The sequence below is a fragment of the Pseudopodoces humilis genome, chromosome 14 (assembly GCF_049639895.1).
Source record: "Pseudopodoces humilis isolate 2021_Gansu_Grassland_sample_001 chromosome 14, ASM4963989v1, whole genome shotgun sequence".
Taxonomy (NCBI): domain Eukaryota; kingdom Metazoa; phylum Chordata; class Aves; order Passeriformes; family Paridae; genus Pseudopodoces; species Pseudopodoces humilis.
The window spans coordinates 4579735-4602247 of NC_142213.1; the positions used below are offsets into that span (position 1 = coordinate 4579735).

The 22513-nt window shown below is 43.7% G+C and overlaps 1 protein-coding gene across 1 annotated transcript in view; it reads right to left on the reverse strand.

Moving 5' to 3' along the window:
• Window positions 1-10715: 10715 nt before the first annotated feature.
• Window positions 10716-22513, reverse strand: part of GAN (gigaxonin) — a 39991-nt gene continuing 28193 nt past the window's right edge. Inside the window, exon 12 of the mRNA XM_088062153.1 lies at window positions 10716-22253. The gene's annotated coding sequence lies outside the window, so the exon portion shown is untranslated. The remainder of the gene's footprint in view (window positions 22254-22513) is intronic.

The following is a 22513-nucleotide window of genomic DNA, read 5'->3' on the forward strand; positions in this document are numbered from 1 at the left end:
TGCAAAGCAAACAAGGCAGGATTAACAGCTCTTTTCACTTCTGGACAAGGAATTGGTCCGGCAGTGGCCCACAGGATCCTGCACAGCATTGGCTACTGCTTCTCCTCGTGACCACAGCCAGGAGTGAAAAACCAGAGTGTCCTCCAGGCTTTCAACTGGAGAGTGAAGATAAAAGTCCAGGCCTCATGTTCTGACAGAACTTTATGAGCTAAACATCTTGAAATGAGATTATGAGAGAAAATTAAGAACAGTCTTCTCCTTTCAATAGGTCTTTAAAAACAATAACCAGGCTTTACTGTAAATTCATTTATTTTCCCTCAGTGTGACAATTGGCAAGCTGATATCTCCTCTGTGTACCAGGGATATATATAGATCTAAATGTGGCAAGAAAACAGAAAGGTTTTATTTATTTTGTGTAAGGACAGCAATGTGGGGAGTTCTTTTTTCCAGGAAAACCTCACATCAGAGAGTGAGTTACACATCTTGTTAAAGAAATACTATGAGGTAAATAAAATCCAAATCATATTTAGCTCATAGGAGGTGACAAATACTAGTCAGGTTGACTATTGCCTTGCTGGAAGTCAGTCAAAAAACACTGTCAAATAAAGCATGAAAACAGAGAAAACAGAAGAGCCTGTATTCTTGCATTTGCTAAAGTGAGCAACATTTTGCTGTTTACTGCCTGCATATTTTTAAAACTAGTTGTGAATACAAGGAAAGGTACTTAAAGTCAAATCTTGGGCTGCATTCTGCTGAAATCACCTAAACTGTCTGGTTTGGGTCTCCAGAACAGTCTGAAAACCCCTCTCTGTGCAGAGGATCATCAGTGGCAAACTCAAAACCCGTGTCCATTGTCTTGCCAGGTCACTGCTACTGTGACACCTCACATGTCCTTCCGGGCCTTACCAGGGACAAGTGCCCACATCATTCCCCACTGCAGCAGCTGTGGATAGGGCAGGTTGCATGAAGCAGGGGCAAACAGGAAACTCGGGGGTTTCCTTGCAAAAACCCAAGCCTGGGAGAAAACAGGCCTAGATGTCACTGTGACAGTGTGTATTGGCTCAGAGTAAACTCAAAGCAAGCACGAGGCAGCTATGAGCATTCAGATCCTTCGGATCCAAACATTCATTTAATCCATAAGACTTCTCATGCAGAGCTGAGCTTTGTGGGGATGTCCTAGATCCATCTGGTGATCAAACATGCTCTAATTTGCTCCCAAGGCAGAAGTGCCTCCTCTCACTGAGCACTCCCTACTCTCTCACAGCTCCCTTCTGGGTCAGCCCTCCCCACAGGCAAGTGGGTGCAGGAGGATCATCATTCTTTCCTGGCACTGCAGCTAATCCACCCAGCCTGACTGCAGAGAGATAGCTGAGTACTATGTGGGAGAAGATTTTTTAACCTATTCTTGCCTTGTTCCATGTAAAGAAGCCACAAACTCTCTCACATAGAGGCACCTGGTAAAGTTGCCTCCTCTGTCTAGAAAGGACATCTAACCAGAGCAACTGGAATGTAACTTCAAGAGTTAATAAAAATTTCAAGCAGTCATTTATGTGCACTTTATCAAATGAACATACAATTATTTAAAGATTCCCCCACCTTTTCTTGGTTGTTGGCGTTATTAAGTGAAAGCAAAGGTTGAAACTGCTTGCTTGAGACAAAAGGGCCTGCAGAAAGCTGCCTGCGTGTCCTTAGACTTTGCTATGCTAACAGCCACTGTCTGCAGTCAGAGTTCCTTCCTTAAGTGCTTGAGCACCGTGAAGCCTCAAAGGGACACCGCCTTTGCCTAGAGATAGATTTTGGGTGAGATTTTGGAAGAATGGTTTGCATACAAGCAGCAGGGTGATCACCACTGGAATGCAGGTTTCCTGCTAGACACACACAGAGATTTTGTGACACTGTGTTCTTTTAGAAAAGACAAGTGACCTGCAAAACCCAACGTTTCATATCTCAAAGTGGTGGGGCAATACAACCTACATAACAATAATGACTCACTGGGAAACAGAAGGATCGAGCTCCAGGGATCTCCTCCTCAGCACAGACCTGCAAATACACCGGAATAATTTGCATTGCACAGCTTGCCTTGCAGAATCCACAGATAAAAATCAGGCTTGGCATGGCTAGGATATCTGAGCAATATTTAGCAGCAGAACAATGAGCCAGCTGGGAAAGCATGTACTTATCCAAATTCAAGTGGGCAAGTAATTTTGGGCAACGTGGTTACTTAGGGATTGCCTGCACAGGAAAGTTGGGACAAAGCAAACTAAAGTTTGAATGCATGGCATGTAAACCCATTCCAGAAAATGGTGGTGTAAACAGTCCAGTTGTTCTCAGGGTAGTGCATGAGAAATGCCTGTGATTTTTTTGGTGGCACCAGACCAGAGGTCCCCAAATACCTGGGGAGCTGACACAGCTGCTTCTTTCTTCTGCCTGTGGCCTGACACCCTGGCTTTGCACAGGGACTGGAGAATTGCCTGTTCCCTCACTCATTGCAGAAGTTACTGCCTCTTTAACAGGAACTGGAAAAAGCCAACCTTCCTCAGCTTTTCAAACCCTCCAGCCCCTCTTTGCTAGCATAATTATATGCAGTGATGTGAAAGCTACACCAAAGTTGGGAAGAAAAAGCAAGACAGAAGTAGCCTGCACAGATCTCTCAGTGTAAGCCACCAGGAGCAAATGAAGCATGGATTCATGTCCTATTTAGGGCTCAGGCTATAAATCACAACCAACAATTCTTTATTCCTAAAGTCATGTGTCTGGGTGACACCCCAGTCTCCCACTTCCAGCATGGCAACACAAAAAGTGGTGATCTTGGAGAAAGCAGAGGCAGTCCCAAGGGTGCTTACTGTTTGTAGGTACAACTCCCTTTTAGGAGGGGAAAAAAAAAAAGAAAGACAAGAATAGGGCCCAGGAGGAGCCACAGAAAGGGAGCAGACCCCACCAGATGTACACAGAGCTAAAGGCTCTGATCAGACTTCCCTGTCCCTGACCCATCAGACACATGACCTCACTTGCAAATACTGAAAGAGCACCAGAGGAAGTGGGATTTGGCACCATGTGCAAGCAAAGGGGAGCAGCATATGGTCAGTCCATAGTACATGACCAAGTCTGTGTGTGTTTTCAACACTTTGGCACCCCTGGGAAAGCTGTGGCCCTGGCTGTGTTAGTTCTAGGTGCAGGCTGGGCTTGGCCAGCGCCAGAGGGAAGAGGCATGCAATATTCTCCTGCACTGCACACCCAGGCAGCTCACCATCCTATTTTGGGAGCCAGTCCATTTCTGCCTGGCTGTAACAGCAGCCACATACAGTTTTCTGCACTGAGTAGCTACTGTGGATTTGCTTCCCTGTGGGTGCAGGCAGCTCCTTTCTGGACAGAGTCATGATGATGCTGATGTGGCAGAACAACTCCACTGCCATGTGGGAGGGCTTGATGCTGCAGCAGGAAGACTTGGAGAGCATAAGCTGGAACCCAGTAAGTTTCATGAGTCACCACTGCTCCTAAATTCCCTATCCCTTGGGATGCTCCAGGTTTGGTGCACGCCTTAGGGAACCCCTGCTAGGACACTAGGCACTGGTGAGCCCCAGGACAGCCATGAACAAAATGGAATTCAAGCATGACCTATCTCATGGTTATCACTCATGTTGAGAGTAAGTTTACATACAATTTGCATAAAGCTTTGGGTGGGGAGCCTCAGAGAAGGTTATGGTACCACTTGTCACCAAGTAGCTTCATAAAGGCAAATTGAAATGTGAATCTACTGAAGAGGCCATTTTAGAAAGGGAAGGAACTCATTCCTCTTGCCATCAGAAGCTCAGGAGCATTCACAGGAGATTAATTTCCCTGGAGAATATAGTTTCTGTTGAGCAGGAGGGGATTATGATGACCAGAAAAGCAAAGAGATTGAGCAGGGAGGTCTAAAGGTGCTGGAGCAGTTTCATTTTGTTCTTACTTCCTCCTTCCAGCAGCACTGCTGTGCACAGAGGCATGAAAGGTGAGAGAGATCTCTTTGCATCATACTAGGCCCTGTGGCAAAGGAGATACCAGTCTGCCCCTGCAGCTACAGGGGACTTTCAGAGCAGGAGTGGTGCAAGAAATTACACTTATCTCACAGTCAGCTGACAGCAGAAGCTCCAAGCAAAGTCCTTCCAACCGTGATGGTATTAGCCACCTCCACCTCCCTGAGCAGCCTCTTCTCTCTCCCCCATGTCTACACACCGTCGAGATGACTCTGCTCCCCAAATAACCTCTGGAACTACTGTAGGAGCTCTAACAGCCTCATTCAGGAGGGGTGAGAGCCTCGATCATCAAGGGTCAGCACTGAGGGCCAGACAGTTCTGTGATCCTCTGACAGGAACAGCTCCTCCAAGGTATGACCTGACTTTGAAGCCAAGAGCTCAGAGGATCATCCTGAACAACTTTCTGGCACATTCAAAGATCTGCCTCTCTCTCACCTGCCATTCACACAGACGTGCAAAGGGCAAGGACCAGAACTGAGGCCACCAGGGACCAAAGCTCCATCCCCTTGCTTGAACATTTGTCTTTATCTCTGCTGAGTTTTTCACAACAGCTCTCCAGCATTCTCACCTGCAGCTCATTCACTGACACACAGGAGGTGTGTTACCCCAGCTGGCCAAAGCAAGGATGGTTAACTGAGAAAAACATAAAATTTTAGGTGCTTTTCTGATACCAAACAACACTTTTTCAGCATGAAGAAAATTTAAACTATCATAATTTCAAGTTACTGGGACCTCTTTTTTGTAAAAGGAAGATACAAATGGTTAAGGTTTGAGGCCTCCAATATAAATAGAAACAGATCACATTTATGAGATTAGGATTTAGTACTTTTAGGTAATATTGCGAATTTGATAACATTCATGATTTAGTAGGACTTCAATGCAGAAACACTAAATCTGCTTTGTGCTTTGGACAAATCACTTAATCACTCTGATTCATGGCATCCAGCATTAATGGGAAGAGTCTCTTACACTAAACTTATCACACAGGCAAGCTTTATTTCACCAATCAGGACTGTGCCAGGAAAGTGCAAATACCCAAAGATTATAGGCAATGGTAAGAGATGTAGCAATAAGGACGATCTTGATAATTATGTACCTTCAAATGAGAGGAGAAACTTGTTCTAACTTGCAAATGGAATAAACCTGTCATAGCTCTGATGGGAGTCACCCAGGCTGGCAAGAACTAGGGATTTTTTTTTCAGGTCTCTTTAATAAACTGGTACCGTGGGGGAGTGGTGGAAGATTCTGTGAGAAGTTCTGCTGAGAACACACTCCTTTGGTCCTCTGAATTTTCAGATTTCCCAATCTGTTCTGGCTTTCAACCACACGCCATTATAGGTCCAAGCAACACTTCCCTGTCTAGCAGTCTGCTACATTCACAGGTGCCTCACAATGTCAGAGCAAAGACTTTGCAAATAAAAGTCTAAGGAGAGCTCTAAATATTTGTTGGATTAGGGCCTTACTTTGAGCTCTTAGTGCTGCTCATAACCCAGGGTCAGCCCCAAGAGCTACACTGACATCACACGTTGGAAACACAGTGGGGATTCAGCCCAAGAAATTTTGCAGAGTATTTTTTCCTCCCCAATTTCTCTGAAACCAGCAAAAGGATAGAGAAGCCTGTGGCTGTTACGATGGCTGTTTCCTTTAGTAAACAACATCATTCTAGCATTCTCCAACTCAGTTACTGTCTTTCCTAATGGTTAAATGCAGTCATAAAGAAAGAAGGACATCTCTTCATTTAACCACAAATTCAAAGCACATCCAGAGAACTGAATGTACCAGGGAAATCCTGTAGGAAGATGTTCTCTCACCACACCACCAATGAGACTGAAAAAGTGGAAACAGAGAAGACTTCTTGTTCAAATTCACTTCTACAGATATGAAAAAATTTGGAATAATATTATACCTTCCTTTTCAGGAAGGTATAATTCAATGATAAAATAGCCAACAGCTATGCTACCCCTAAGTCATTCCTAGCATCTATTTAGGCAAGAAAAAGTTAATCTTTAGGACCTTTATAACAATGTGCACAAAGAAAAGCAAATCCAAGAAGCATCTGTCATCTCCGAGTCTGAGGCTGGTGCCATTTTACATCAGCTAATTACATCAGCTCCAAGGAACAGGTTGGATTAAGGAAAAAAAAAAAAAAAAAAAAAGAAGCCACCAGACTAATATCTCGAGAACATAAAACGCCATTCAGCATGAAGGAAAAAAGGTTGGGAAAAGATGTTAACAGTGAACCAAGTTGTGGTGCACTTGATCCTGATGTTACATTTCCAAATGGAGACAAATGGAGCATGTCTGTGTTTAAAGCCACTTTTACAACACAAGAGAATGCTACAATGGCACAAGGTTACAGGAGCAGGAGTCCCTGAGCAGGGACTGTTTAACCTTCGCCACTGCTTCACACCTGAAGGGTTTGTCTCTGAATGTTCTTCCTTGGCCCTTTCCTCTCTCATCTCTTAACATTGGGGGTTACACAACCACTCAGCTGCAAACCAGTTTTGTTTTCATTTTAGCTTTCACAACCTACCTGTTTTCTTTAAACAGGTACAAAGTAGCGAGGGGATTTCTTCGTTACCTTTCACTGAAATATTCATACTAAGATGGAAAATTCCAGGGAGCAGTTAAGAACAGAGAAGGCAGGATTACCCTACATCAAAGGGAAGCAGCATTTGCTAACTCTTTCATTTTACATGTATGTGATCCACAAACTGCTTCATGAAAATGGAAAAGTGATCGAGGAATCGCTCGGGTCTGGAAAAAAAAATAAATAGCAACAACCTAATTTACATGAAAATGGGCTGGTCTCCAAAGCATCTGCCAAGACCAGACACTGTAGTGCTTGCAGCTTTCCTTTGTTTGCTCTTCAAAGCAGGTAGAGCCAGGAACATTCCCGTGCCTCATGGCAAGCTCTAAGATGTGGTACATGACTTTCAGATGAGGGAATCTCACATTTGTCCCTGAATATTTCACACTACAACAGCAAGGAGAAAAGCACAGACACAGCTGAAATGAGGAGGAGATGAATTGAAAAGCTAAAAATGAATTCTTCAGCATTACTCTGTAGTATGGGGAACTGAGAAGGCAATTAAAACCAACATGAAAGGAGATTTAATTGCAAATCAGCGAAACCTCCTGAAGCACAGATAGAAAGAGGCAAAGAAACACCCCACCTGAAGCACAAGCCCTTCGCAGAGGAGAGCACTGCCCTCAGCTCCACGGGCAGCTGATGGGAAGACACAGGCCCTTCCCAAGGGTCTGAGGGGCCCGGGGAGCTTCTCACTCTGCCGGGATTCACCCTCACACACAGCCACAGCAAGGGAAGAGATGCGGGACAAACCCACCCAACCTCCCCTCCCCATCCCTGCCGGGTCACCGCATCCAGCGCTGAAGGGAAAACCGAGGCCCCGATGGGCCTCGCTGAGCCCTGCCCGGCCGCCTCGCCCCGGCCTCGCCTCCAGCACCGCGCCATTGTTTCTGTGCGTGGGCTTTTAAATCTGAGCTCCACGGACCCCAACACCTTCCCCAAGGACGGGGAGCCGAGAGAAGGGGGAGAGGAGGCCCGGCAGCTGCTGAGGACACAGCGGGAGGACAGGCGAGACTGGTTTGGAGGCGGTGGGCAGCGCACGTAGGAATGGAACGAGGCAGGTGGGAACACCCTCAGCCCGTCCCTTTGGTCAGGCAGCTTTTAGCATTTCAAAGCGTTTCTTTCCTTTGTGACTCCAACCGCTGACTAAAACAGGCAAGCAGGTATTTGCAGGATCAGCCAAGCCCCTCCTGCCTAGGTGGCCTGAAAGGCATCGGTGCTGTGTCCTGCGAGCAAATCGCGGTGTCTCCCTCGTTCAAAGGCTTTCCTGGTGCCGGGGCAGGATTATGGAAAGGGAGAGCAGCGCCGGCTGTGGAAAACAGAAAATGTCAGGGCCCTGCTGCTGGTAAGGAGAAGGCTGGACTCGCCCCGGGTGGCGAGCGCAGGTGTCCCGGGTGGCAGAATCCGAGCAGGCAGTAACAAACAAGGGGACGCGTCCATTTGCCCTTCTGGGCAAAGCACCCCAAACCAAAAAGCAGCCCAGGATCTCAGGCACCTGATGTGCTGCTTGTTCCAGAGGCACGCGGTGGGGTACAAGGAGGGGAATCTGCTTTCCTCCTCAGCACAGGAAACATCAAAGCTTTCCTAAAAAATTAAAAGCTTCTGGATGGGCTCTTGGTGTATTTTAAAACACAAAACAGATTCGTTTCAAAGCACTCTTTCCAAAGGTCTTTCCTGAACGTACATCACATGCAATGGAAAAACACTGCATGCCTGGCATTTAATATTTTTCACCTGTGACCCAGGATTGATGTCTGTGTAACTCCCTGATTTAATCCAACTACATGTCTCAGCAAGAAAAAAACCCTTTCACAGTTTGAAAAGGAGTTGGAAAAAAATAAAGTCACACTCAACACTTCCCCTTCCCTGGAGATAGGAGTGCTGCTTGCCCTTTCCTGACGATAAGCATATCCTGGTGGTTAAAAATACATTTTGCTCTTACCGTAAATTCTCCATTAGCCAACTCCTTCAGCCCAGCCCACAGTGTTGGGGTTCACGATTCCTTAGAGGCCACATGTGACAGAGCTTGGCTTGTGCACGCCCAAATGCGCTGGGGAAAAAGCAAAAGTAACAGCTCTGATCCTGCTGCCATTGGCTTCACCTGGAGTAAAGAAATCTGTGGAGTGGCAAAAACATTCAGCTCAAATGACTCCACATTAATTTTCTGCCTTTACAGCTGCTTCCAGACAAAAAGTGGTATTGAATTCTGAACAGCAATTAATTCTGTTAATTTTAGTGTTTCCAGTGATCATTGTGCAAAGGGACAACTTAGTAAGATGGAGCTTAGTGAACAGCAGCGTCTCACTGCTTGAGATTCTGAAGGCCAGAAGCTTGTTCTTCACATGGAAAACTCAGCCTGTTGAAAGATGGCTCCAAAATGTGGGCTGTGCAAAGGACACAGCTGCCACCTCTTACCAAGGAGGCACCAGCCCTGGGAAGAGCCTGGTTCAGCAAAGCTGGAGCTGCTCACACACCCAGATGCCTCCACAGCAGCTCCAACCTGAAGGGATCCTTTGCCAACTGTATGCCTCTCCTAGCGTGTTCCTGCCAGGAGAAAGCTGATGGGACACTCCTCTCTCAGGCTGAGGTAGAAGCTAATGAACAACTGTGACTCCCTGTGACACAGAAATCACCAGAGTCACAAGTCCAGTTGTGTAAACTCAATACTTTGCCTTCTTGGCAAGTACCTTGTAGTTAAGGAGGCACAGAGAGGCCTTGCTTCCAGACATCAAGAGCTTCAGCTGAAAATCCTGTTTGAGGAACCAATTCTGGATTTCTCCTGTGAGACTTAAGGAAAAAAATTTGAGGGGTTAAAAAGTGGCAGAAACGGGCATGTCTGAAGTTCTATCTCCTCTGTGCATAAGAGGTAAAGGAAACCAGGCAGCAGCCCTCTTCCTTTTCTGTTAGGATTCCAGGCTGTGGAATAAAGATAAATCCAAGTTCACTCTCCTGTCTTTGTTTCCAAGACTCAGTAAGACAGGGGAGATATGGCAGAGCCCATCTGTGCAGCCATAACCATGGGAACACCATCAACAAGGGTAAATCAACACGAGATTCCCTATCATCAGTCTGTGTTTACACTGGAGGCCTCAGGCTCCCTGCACCAACCTGGCTGGCAGTCCTGGACCTTGGTATGGCTGTGGAACTAAGTAAGAACAGGGATTTATAAAACAAATATTCATTTTTCTGTCCTAGTTCCCACCATCTTATAGAACACATATTTACAGCACCTGGTTTCTGCACTCTGCTTTGAAGCCATGATGCTGCCTTCCCCCTTCTCTTCCCTTGCCCAAGCTGCCCCAAACCTCAGCTTTTCCTTGACTCCTACCTCACATTTGGCCTTGCCTCACTCCTTTTGTTTAGGAAAAGGTAGAAAGAGCTCTGGGTATTTTCCTGAAGATCAAACCGAGGGGAGGCAGCCCCAGCAGAGGCAAGGGCCAGTACCCCAGTGGAGGGAGCAGGGCAGCACGGAGGTAAAACATTGCTTAACTGGAGCTGCAGCTGCTTGGCATCTTAAAAATGTGCAGGTCTCTGAACTTGCAGGGGTTGCGTCTGCACACTGTGACACAGCCAAGGGTCGGAATATCAGGCAGCCCTGGAAGGAGCTGTTTGTACCTGCCCTTGGGAGCAGTTATGCTTCACATATTTTTCTCCTCCGCTTTGAAAGGTCACATGGAAGAGCAGTATTTGTGAAGGGGACACGTGAAGGTGACTGCTGGGGAGAATGGGCACCTTGAAACAAACATGAGAGCTTTTCCAGGCGAGCAGAAGCTCCTTCCCACTCCCATTTTTCCTGGGGTGGCCATTGACAACATCCATAGCCCAGCAACCACAAGCATTTACTGCCTGGGCAGAGCCAGGGAGGGATTGATCCTGTCTCCCCTCATTTCCTCATTGCCTTTCCTCCTCCATTTATTTCCTTTGGGTTTTCCCCTTTGATTAAACTTCTGGCATGTTGGAATGTTTAATAATAAAACAGGTAACTCATGGGAGATGATATTTATAAAATCTATGTCTTTTTTTTCACTTTTTGTAAGACCTTGAGAGAAAATCTTGAACTACATTCTTCCTTTTAAAAATAAAAAACAAAAGCAGAAGGTGCAGTTAACAAGTTTTCAAACAATCAATGTTTTATTTGGTTAATTTATTAAACACCTTTAAGACAATTAATTTTGGTCTGTACCCTTCTATAAAATGATTCAAGTTCTGAACAAACCTCCGATACATAAAGCAAAGTTACTTTTACCATACGCAAATTTCAGATCAAAATACAACACTCTGTTTTCTTACATTTATAAAACCCAGTCAAATACAAACAACATTAAAAAAGATAAAACACTTTCACTGATCCTTGGTACAATATTACAGCACAATTTGCACAGTGGCAACTAAGTCCTCAAAGCACAAGTCAAATACTTTAAAAAGGGAGCCTCCCTTTAGTCACCCAATGTCCTACTGAACACGTAAACAAAGCGAGTGCTAGTGAATCCAGGAAAATTCCCGTGTCCCTTTTCATACCATGTGTGAGCCACGAAGCAATTCTGCAAGGGAAGCTACTGGTGAGTAACCAAAGAGCTTTCCTACTTTGCTGTTACCAGGTTTTGTGCAACTACTCCATGAAAATAAACGAATGGAGGTGGACCAGACTCTGCACTAGGCAATTTATGGCAACTAAAGTAAACCAAGAAATGAGTGTTTTTCTAAAAACAGACCACAAAACTATTTTTAAAAAAATCAATACCAAATTATCCATGGGTACAACTGGAGTAACTGCCTTTTGCTTCACTTTCAAGACATCTAATGAAGATACAGAGTGTTTTCAGTTGTTGAGTTTATTCAATTGCAAAACCGTGTTTCAGCAATGGGTCAAAGTGCCACTAGAATTGCACATTTTTCTTCAATTACAGAATGCATGGTTGCATGAAACACTCATTTGGTGCTACACCTGAAAGCCTGCACTTACACTAACCTGTGAACATGTGGGATCTCCTATGAAACAGAAACAAGAATGGAAATTAAAACTACAAACATAAAATGATAAAACTCAAGTCTCAGTTGATAGACATCCCGGGGAAGGTCCTACTGAGCAAACCTTGCAGCAACACCTAGGGAAGAGAAAGTAAAACCAGAGCAATTTGAGCAGGGTCTGATGTATCCCCTCAGGCTAAGCTTTGCACAGGCAGTCAGGGCAGTTGTACCACAGTGCAATTTAAAGGGTTTTTGCCTGGAGTTCTGCAACCCCTTCATTTCCCCCACCTTCAAACCATTGATTTTACTCACAGTTCAATTGTAAGTTCAGTTATTCAGTCTCAGCTAATGTGAAAACATGTACATAAATAAATGGAAAAAATATACTAATGGATCTAACTTTCCTTTCTCCTCCCTCCCCAAACCCTAGTCAAACCCATGAGGACACCACACACTCCAAAACTTTTCCTATCTGTTAACGTTCACATAATCCCAACAGAACAGAGAACTGCAAACTGCACAAATAATACATAGTTAAATAATGCTCAAGTGTAAACAATACAGGATGGACACAGTTTAATAAAACCCTAGTGAGGTACAGCAAAAACTTAATTTCCTAATTTAGTGTTTTAAGAGCAATTGAAACGCTGCTGTACCACCCTTCTGCAAACATCTCTCCAGAATTAAGCTGCACTACAAGGCTTATTCCTTTAAAGCTACTTACCCATGCTATAACTCATTTTATTGACTTAATGCAAATATTTGTGGGGGAAAATTAATTTACAGGGTTAATTAAAATCTTTTTAGTATTCAAAAGGAATGGTAGTAAAGGGATCAGCCATGGAAAATGTGGTAATACATGTTTTTAAAAAGATTTCCAATAATTCTAACACAAAACAGCAAGTGTATTTTGAAAAATGCATAGAAACCCTGTCAATACAAAAATCCCCACTGAAATTACACAACTAAGCAATTTTAATCTAAATATTTTATGTGCTTTTCCTATAAAGGCCACTTTGACATACAAATACAAAATAATTTACATTTTTCCCCAAAATAAATTATTTGTTCCTCAATTAAAAATACTGAATATGGAAGCATAACAACCCTCTCTCATGCCAGCTGCTCATCTGCAGTGGCAATTTCTGAAGAAGAAAATCTCTTAATATTTTCGATTAGCAAAAGAAATAAGAAATGGCTTCAGCCTGTGGTCTGCTTAGCACTAAGGAAAAACCTGGGGGGAGGAATGGAACAGGCTGAGCCCCTTACACTGCATGTGCTGGGGAGGGAATGGATGTACACAGCCACCTGCAGAGACAGCTTTCCTGCTTGTCTCAAAGGTTATGCACCAAAATCCCTTTTTGGAATCAGAGAAAGAAATCGAGGTCATTCTGAATTAAAGTGAGACAAAATAGTAGAGGGAGTAGAGTAGAGCCCAGGGTGGGTTAAGCAAATGAAGAGTTTGCGATCACCTGGGAAAGGAGAGCTCCTCATGGGAGGCAGAACCAGGAAAAACTGTACCCGTTTTCTAACAGGGGGAAGAAGAGGAACACAAGGAACAAATTACACTGGAAAAATGAAGCAATGGAAGAACAAAGAACCTTTACCAGCAGTCCTGACCACATGGGCATTTATTCCTGAATTGCCACAGAAGCAGAAAAATCAAACTCGTACAGAAGCAGCAGACATGAAAATGTACTTGGACTGGATTTGAGACATCACAGGGATTCTTTACTGTAAGCACCAGATCCACAAGTGACAGACATAGGGAAAGCAAGACAACACCAATCCAGGGGGCACAGCAAGCCCCAAACACCTGACATGCTCTAGGGCAGGGAGGTGCAAACATGGTGAAGTGGCCCCAGCGGGTAAAGCCACACAGGTGGGGTTACAGGACAAGCTCCAGTTGACAACACCACGGGACCACATGAGGGGCACACTTGGATATCACATCATTCCAGGCCAAACACCCAACAACCTGACCTGGATAAACTGCCGGGCCAGGCAAGGGGGCAGGAGGAAAAGCAGTGAACTAGAGTTGATCTGGATACAAGATTCTTGGGCAGCCATTGAATACAAGCTCTCCTAACCTTGGACCAAGGACTGGGTTTGGAAGGACACAGGAGCTGCACTTCTGTACCACAAGGAATTCAGCTCTCTGGTGTGCTGTATTGCATAGTTTGATTGAGGTCAAAGAGCATTTGTCTTATTTTTCCCTGTTTTAAACAGAAGTAACTCAACATGCTCAGATCAGAGCATTCCAAATCCTGGCCCGAAGTGATTCTTTAATTAATTTCTAAAGATTTTGGGGTGGACACACAAAAGCTAAAACTCCATTCCCACACAAAGCACAGAATGACCTACAGAACAGGTATACACATAAAAAGCCTGTAACAGTAACCACATCTGTAAAACAGGAGTCAGAGCAGGACAGCTGGATGATGGGGATAACCCTTGCTGTCCAGCTGCATGCCACAGATGGTAAACAAGAGGTGAGTGCTTTTACCTCACCACACCAATGTGCCTTTTGTAGAAAAAGTGGAAATATATTCTGACAATATCCGGGTAATTATCAAGATCTTAGATTTGACAGAACATTGAACCTTTAGGAGAGTGGCAGCAATGTGACATCACATTCCAACACCCTCCTGTTACTTGGTTCATGGAATACAGCTATCATAATTGGATTATTCAATAGTTGTTTCATTCTCTTAAGATAAAATAGAGTATATATACTGTACAAAGTCAGACTAAGTACACTAGTTATCATTCTTATAATACGTATTCATATTCTTTAACCCAATCCCACAAAATTCATAGAACTCAAAAAATATGATTTACAGAAGGAAAACTCTTAAGACAGAGAATCTAATGTGAAGACATTTTAGTTTTTCCTTCTGAAGGTAAAAGAAAAACAATTCCAGCTTATCAGGCTCCCACTCTGGATTACGAAGCTGTGGACATACAAACTGGGATGCAGTTTCACATCTCTGGTTTCTCAAAAAAAAAAAAAAAAAAAAAAAAAAAAAAGTGCAGTGGAAAAACAGGTGGCCAGAAGCTCCCCAGCTATTTAGGCCTGTACCTGTGGTTCCACACTGCAGACATAGTTCCAGAACTCACAGTTTCATAGCTCCAGAAGATTCAGATTGAAATACAACAAATGCAAAACAATGGATTTCCTGTAACAGCCCATAAATCTTTATATCTCACCCTTATGTAAGGGACAGTGCAGACTCATCCTTACCTGTGCAGCAGGGAGCAGCTGCAAGGCAAGGAATGATGCTGCTCCTCAGCCTTCCCTAGACTGAGAGGATCAGGAATTTGCAAGCTCAGTAGTTTCTCCAAGGCCCCTCATTAATCAGCTGCTTTTCAGAAGTGCTGCAGGTAGCACAGATACTCCTGTGAGGCCACCAACCGGTGGCTCCTCTACAGTGACAGCCTGGATGAGTCTGGGTGGCCCAGAGGGCAGCACCCAACGTGTGAAGGAGAAGGACAAGGCAGTCTCTGGACTCTTTTCAAAAGGCTAAAGGGCTCCGAGATTAACACAACTGAGAAATGCTGCAGAGCCTATGAGAAGGCAATAAATAACCTGCTGTCTGGAGATGGGACAAATTCAAACATCAACCCTTGATCCTTCCTGCTGCTTCAGACAGGGTAGGAGTAGGACTTTATGTGCTTCAGAGAAGGAAAAGCCTTCCTGTAGCAGTGTTACCAAATGCCTAAGCCAAACTGATGATATGGATTCAAGAAAAATAAAGACAGCACATGAAGGACAACAACAAAATTCCTATGCAGGACTAAAATTCAGCTCTCTCCTCCATGGCTTGTGTCTACAAGAGTTTCTCCTCCCTCGTAGTGTCCAAGCCAATGTCACTGTAACGGCAGCACTTGGGAGCTTCCCTTCTCCTTCCTCCTGAGCACCTGTGGCACCCAAACCCTGAGGGGCTGAGCAGGAGGGGTCTGAGACAAACCCCACACCAGGCCCAACATCCCAGTGATCTGCCAGCCACATCGGTCAGCGCGTCCCAGACACGCAGCCAGGTCCTGGGAAGATTAATATTTATGGAATAGCCACCATGATGCTAATGGAAGGCTCTGGAATTAGCAGCTAATTGCTACAGTCTGCAGAGTTATAATACCTCCTTGTTTCACCCCTACTATTTGAGCATGGCCACTAAAATTGTTTGCTACATTGAATTCAAAGTTAGTAGGAGCTGCTCCTCAAAATTTTAGAGGAAGATGTTCTCCATGAAGCATTTCTTGGTTTTGCCTTTACAAAGAAAGGAAAAAGGTAGCATTTTCTCATTACATTTTGTATTAAGGCCTTTGACAGTTTGGAAGCTGTCTCTATGAAAAGGGATGCTTTTCAAAATAGAGATTGAATACTCAAAGAAAAACTCCACAGAACAAACAAGCTGGTTACCAGCTTATATTGGTACTTTAAAAAGTCAAGCACAGTGTAAGGAATTCAAAACTATGTCGAAATAGCACCTTTAGAAGCAGAGGAAAACACACTTTTTAAAAAACAACTTTAATCCAAGCAAAACCCCACATACCAGAAGATCACAAAGAAATGGGCAATGACCTAAGTTCAGGTATGGAAGGTCGGTATTGATTTGAAGTTTTTCCTCTGCAGGTGATTAAATGGGGAACTCCACAGAAAAAATACCTAATGAGACATTACAGAAAAAGCAGTGAATATCTATTGAAATAATGGATCAAGTTCACAGGCAAAACAGTGAGAGCAGAGTAGGGGCAGAGAGAACACTATCTGATCTGTCCTTAAAAGAGCAGAGACTTCTATTTTTTAAACAGATATTTTCCTATTTAAAAATTATCAGGACAGCCTTTCAATTGCTACTCTCATTTCCAAGTATAATAGTTACTTTCAAGTAATAGAAATTTTTATTTACTTTTTACAGCAGCTGCAGGTCAACCTTGGTCTTTTTGTACAGAAACATTAATTTATAATGAAATTAAACTGTCCTTGGGCAATGGTACCATTCTGTCCTGCTTCTTGTCTGCTTTTAGGTTTTTTTAAATTGAAGGACAAAATGCAATTTAAAACAAAACAAAACATATTTGACAAAGTGCAAAGAAATAAAAAATGAGGTAGCTGGGAATAGGGGCTTTTCCCCCTGGACAAGGTGCCAGATTTCCAGCCACAGTTACAGTCATGAGGGACTGGGCTACACCTGCTCTACCTGCAGGTTTGCTTACAGGTGTTCAGGTGATCTCTGACCTGCTGGTATCAGTTTTACAAGCTCAATGAAAAGTCATTTCATTGTGTACTAAGCACTGTCCCCACACACACTGTTGTGCAGAGATGTGCAAAAGCCACAGGAAGCAAGTTGGTGGCCACCCTCTGACCCAGAGGAGTTGTGCTCCCAGGGACCATGGACACAGGCCGGGTGCTCAGAGGGAGACTGAAAGCAAAATCCTGTTGATAACAGCAAAAGAGAAAACAGTTTCTGAAGCCAGAGGAAACATCATGCATGGAACACCCAGAACCTGCCCCTGATGAGCTTTGGGGGGGGTCCAAACTCTGAGGGCAGCCAGCAGTGGAATTCCATGAGTTCTGTACCAAACCCAGCCACTCACAGCAAGGCTTGTGCAGTGTAAGAAGAATCTTGTGCTGAACCTTCTCCCCACCTTAGCACTGCTAAGGAGCTTCCAGGAGCCCCCCAGAAGGGCAGCTTGCTGTTTACATCATGTAACCAAGATAGGATAGAACACTCGCTATGCATTGCAAAATGCAGTCTCAGACCCTTAAATACGTATTTCAATTGCAAGAAGCAAACCACTCAGGCTTTGGAAGTCAACGATTAAAAAAAAAAAATAAAAGCTTAAAATTGACTTAGCAGGTGTTTCCCCAAGCAAACAAAAGCTAGAACAGACCTTATGTTCTCTAAGCAATCCAAATTAGTCCTTTGGACTAGTTTAAGACCATCTCTGAAAGTGTTTGAAAATATTTCTTAAGAAGGCACTCCCTGGCTTCCTTCAGAAAAAACTATAGCAAGAGCTCTACAGAATGTCAGCTGTGTTTAACTTGATCACCTCAGCAGATACCCCTGTGTACTTGCTTTACTCAGTCTAATAAATAAGCAGGCTTTGCTTTTTAAATCATAAAAACAGTGAATCAAGTGACAGGAATGATAATGCTTTCCTGCTATCATGTGTAAATTAATAAAGCAGGAGAGAACCTCAAGCCCAGCCAAGGATCAGGTTTTTGTAGCACACTATCTACTGCAGATGGAAATTTAAACTTTCCAAAATGGCTCTTGCTTTCACCAGGTACAAAGTTGTTCCACAGGGTTTTTTTTCTGTTCTGAAATTGGCAGAGGTGCCCAATAACAGAATGCACAGAAATGACACTTGTGAAACAAGTGTACAGCCTGTGGCAGGGGGTCTGTCAGGCTCTGACAAGGCTTAGAACTACAGATGAAAGAAACTTGCCCTCGACAGAAACTGAGGATGTCTCAGCATTAACTCAAAAGAAATGGAGGAAAGTCAAATAAATTAAAAAAATTAAATAAATCAAGTGCCTAAGCTGGTAACACAAAAGCCCCTGATATTAAAAAAAAAATTAAAAATTCACATTTTTTCAATAAAATAACACTAATTACGCTGGGTATACTTCTTTTTATTATTGTAATCAGACCCATCAGCTTTTACCAGGGCTCAGAACAGCCTCATTTCATTATGCAAATTCAAGGGCACAGGTAGGCAGTGGCACTGGGCAGCTTCATGTACTGAAGTGCACTAGCAGGTGCTCTCTGCTCACAGAAACCCCGCAAAACTGCTGGGCACCAAAGTTTAGCCTTTTCTCATTGAAAAGCTCCAGTCTTCTAGTTCACTTTTCAAGACATTTCAATAGATTATTTTAAATAATCTCCAAATATTATTCTATACAAGTCCTTTATGTATTGCAGATACTTTTATAACCAAGAAGCAGCTACCTAGAATAAGTCATTTTAAAAAAAATATTATTCATATTTTGTATCACCAATAAATTTTCAACATAATCATCTGTTGGTAGTACCTCATAGCTTAATGTTTTTAAGTAGCTGTTTATCTAGTTGGGCACTTTGCATGGCTTTAGTCCGTGTTTTTAGGTTACCTGTTAATCAATATTTTGGGAGAATTGATTGCTGGAGCACAGCTGCAGTCAGACTGCAGAGTCATGCTGGGCATGGCTGGTCAGAGGTGTCACCTTAAACCCTGGCTGCAATCCTTCCTACAGCAAGGAATTTCCCAGGGAAAAACTTAAAAAAAACCCAAAAAAAACCACATCAAAACCCATAGGGATGATGGAGAGCAGGTGCCAAACTCATTAATAAACTTCAGTGCACACAGAGGTGACCCCCACAGAAAATGAGCAGAGTTTCCCCCAAACCCCACTGCCTTCAGCTTTTACTGGCTCACCTTCCCAAGCCCTGTGCTCTTCTCTCACAGGCAACATGCCCTGGGAACACAGAACCTACGGACACAGCTCCCAGCTCCAAGAAAAAACAAGGAAGAGCATCAGAAAATGGCAAATGTCAAAAGGCTGCAGCAGTGACGACTGAAACACAGGCCTGCACTCAGTCCTGAACGGGAAAAGGAAATACTCCTTTGGGAAGATGGAAATAGCAGCTTCTACAAACACAGATGCAATTAACACCCCTCCCACCCACCTGAAGTAGCCATTTAAATACTCCAAAGAGCTAGAGAGAACACAACCCCTAAATCCTCAGCGCTAAATTAGAGGCAGAAAGGATCCATTTAACGCTAAATTAAATATAATTCCTTGGAAAGCATTGCTTTGACTGGCACCAAACCACACCTTAGTTACAATGCTCAGTCTGCCTGTGTCCCTGGGCACAGCCACCCTTCCCGAGGCACAGTTTCCTTTCTGCAGGTCGATTAATGCAAACAAATTGCACTTAATCCAAACAGTTATAATTTTAGATACTAAAGCCTGTTGTCAGCTGCCTTTTATTATATACTTGCATGGCACCAGTGCTCTAATAAAGAGCAAAGTGTCCATATACATCACATGGAGTGATACTCAAGGCAGCTGTGAAGAGCAACACAAACCTGCAGAACAGTATTAAAAGAAAAAAAAAGTAGATTTATAGTGCTTTCAATAGCATTCATTTAAAAAAAAAAACAAACCACTGCTCTTTTTTGGAACACAGTGAATTTTAAGCATCTCTATTTTAGTATAACAGGTGAATTATTGTTATACACAGAAGAACCCAAAAGTTTGGCACTTACAACAACTTGCATTTGTTATTGCATCCTCCAGTCTGCATGGCACATGCATGGTAGCAGAGCCCATGCAGGCTGCACAGCCACAACATTTATGGAACAAACAGAGAAATTGCAATTAAACCAGGGGAAAAACCTCCCCAAACTCCTCACTCCTGTACTTGTGCATTTACTGAGTCATGCAGGCACCAGAAATATTGCAAAGCAACCAAGCTGCCTAGTGTGTTCTGGAGGGGGAGTTCATAAGCCAGGCAGTTCAGTAGCTTTGATAAAAACCTCTTATTTTCATCAAGATCTCTGCTCCTGAAGGCAGGCTGTGTGCCAGGCACGTGCTGTGCAAACACCAGGGACACAGCCTGACCACAGCTATCAGCGAGCTGATTTTGAGCTTCTTTTGGTTTCAGATTCACCTCTGTCCTTTTGTGTAATTTTGTATTAATCTGCCTTTAATTTAAAGGTGAAGTACCCTCAAAGCTACAGAAATTATTTGACCAGAAGCAGCTGGGTTTACACAGCACAATAACTAAAATTTAAGGACTAGCTGACAAAATATTTAAGGACAACCAGACCTTGCTATGGTACAGCAAAACAGAAGGCTCTTCAGGATGCCTCTTCTTCAGGTTATAAAACCAGAAAGGGAGAGGATCTGAAAACCAACCCTGACTCTTTAGGAGTACAACCACCTGTCAAGGCCAGGTAAGGAACAGAGCCAGGCCAGGCATGTGCCTCCCTCAAAAACTCAAGGCATTTATTTTATGACAACAACAGCACTTTACACCTTCACTTCTGTAATCCCTCTCTGCTGTGCAGAGCAGCCACAAGACTACAAGTGTAAAACAAGCACAGAGGACACTGCTGTGTGCTTACAGTAAGCACGGTTTTTTCCCCACACTTTTTCCCTAAAATTGACAGTTCCAAAATTTTTCCAAAATTATCTGTGGCACATGAAAAAAAGGGAAGAAGAAACTTTTCTTGCAGGAATTGTGGGAAGAGATGGAGTAAGGGGGAGAAAAAAGCCACCACTTGCCCCATCTTCCACAATTCCTACCCCGTATTTGGTGATTTTCTGATTTCAGTAGCTGGGGTTGGTCCAATTCCTCAGCAGGGAAAGGAAAAAGGATGCAGAGGCCCAGCCCAAGTGCCTCAAGCTCAAGGTGGCCCAGCCAGTCCTCATCCTGCATGGAGAGCTGTGCAGGACACACATTCAGCCACCTGTGGAGGACCTGGCTGAATGTCAGTATCGACTCATGAGCTGGGGGGAATTAAGGCCACAGTGCCAAGCAAGGACAACTTAAACAAGTTTCAAAACTGCCAAACCACCTAAAACCCCTGGACTGCAACTCAGAAAAACTCCTGAGTTGTTTCCCATGTGGTTCAGCCATCATGTGCAGGCGTACACAGTGCCAGGAGAGCAGGGACAGCTGAGTGATGGCATTTACCAGTGAACCCAGTTCAATCTACAGCTGTTTGCACGTTCAACACACTCAGCAAGCTGGTGACCTCCCTCATCCCAGTACCTCTGCTATCATCACAGCCTCCCTCCCCTTCTGAAGTCAACCATCCCTCTGAAAAGACAAAGAAAAGTCAGATGTCAGCTGTGCCTCTTCACTCTTGCCCCAACACTGGTACAATCCCTGGAGAAAGGGAGCCCTGGCTTCAAAGCCTTGCTCCAAATTCAGAGGGAAATCAAGCCTGGTTATTGCACAATCCAAGGGATGCACCCACAGATCAGAGCTGGACAGACAGACAGACAAGAGTCAGACCCCAGAAGACACATCCCTTCCCTCCTGCACACACAGAGGCTAGAACAGCTCCCGGATCAGTCCCATAGACAATGCAGATGGGGAATGGTTCCAGCCCCTTAGGCAAGTCCAAGGAAGCCAGTTTTGAGATCTCAGGAGTGCCTAAATCTTGAGCATGCACCCAAAACCCCTGGAGAGCATCCCTGGAGACCTGGGCCCCAACCACGTGGAACGTGACACGAGTACAATGTGCTCAGAAATTCAGTTTGTGACTGGTTCAGGTACAGAGGCTTAAACTTCTTGGTCAAATCTCACTGAGTGCATTCGCAACACGCTCCAATCACCAGCAGACTTGATTTATTTATGTTTTCTTTAAAAAAAAAACAAACTAAGAACACCTAGTGTTAATCCTACTCTAAGTGTAAACATTTGGTTCAGTAACTTGAACTGCAGAACACTGCTAGAGTATTTACTTGTATTCATCATGTGCATTTATCACTTACGTTTTCTGGATGCTGAATGCCCTCAAGCGTACTGGGAAGCTACAGGGACTCGGGAGATAGCAGCTGGCAATATTCTGAATAACATTTTCGGAAATTTTCCAAGCCACTTAGAAAACTGAGCTCAAAGTGAAACAGATACTTAGGAACATTCATCACTTTTGATTATGGGATCTTGGCACTTTGTCTGAAGAAAAAAAATTGATCCATGTAAGATTTTTCAAAAAAGGGAAGTTTTACAGATAAACTAACTTGATTTATTTCACAAGACAGCCAAGGATGGAAATAGTGGTTCACATTTCTGTAGTAAAGCATTATATATAAATTTAAAATCTAAAGACATATATATACACATACCAAGTTTACTGCAATGCATAAATATATAAACTTTTTAATATGCCAACTAATATAGGTCAGAAAATCAATGTATATAGTTCAAGTTTTCCA